At 68.8% G+C, this 295-nt stretch overlaps 1 protein-coding gene across 1 annotated transcript in view; it reads right to left on the bottom strand.

Moving 5' to 3' along the window:
• ALDH4A1 (aldehyde dehydrogenase 4 family, member A1) overlaps positions 1 to 295 on the bottom strand; it is a gene marked incomplete at its 5' end in the record, with an annotated part of 4,619 nt that overhangs the window by 2,483 nt on the left and 1,841 nt on the right. The gene's annotated exons all lie outside the window — the stretch shown is intronic.

Here is a 295-nt window from a genome sequence, read left to right as displayed (position 1 = left end):
CAAGTGAGGGGGTGCCAGGGCTGCGCCGCTCCCGAAAGGCACAAGCTACGGCCAGGTTCCTCGCCAGGGGCTCGGCCAGCGCTCGCCCTGCCCGGCCCGTGGTTCCTCGGGGAACAGGGACGACGCCACGACCCCGGGGAGCACAACCCCAGAGCGGGCGCAGGCTGGCAAAACTGATGGAAAAGGGACTGACCCGAGCTCCCAAACTTTGCGTGGAAGTTCTGCAACCCCGGAGCGTCACCACCTCCCGCCCAAGCGCCAGCTCCCCACCGTAAAAGCCCGTCCCGTGCTGGGG

Source organism: Fulmarus glacialis, unplaced genomic scaffold (genome assembly GCF_000690835.1).
Source record: "Fulmarus glacialis isolate BGI_N327 unplaced genomic scaffold, ASM69083v1 scaffold26451, whole genome shotgun sequence".
Lineage (NCBI taxonomy): Eukaryota > Metazoa > Chordata > Aves > Procellariiformes > Procellariidae > Fulmarus > Fulmarus glacialis.
Note: the sequence above shows the minus strand (reverse complement) of the source record. Positions and strands in the feature narration are given on the sequence as shown.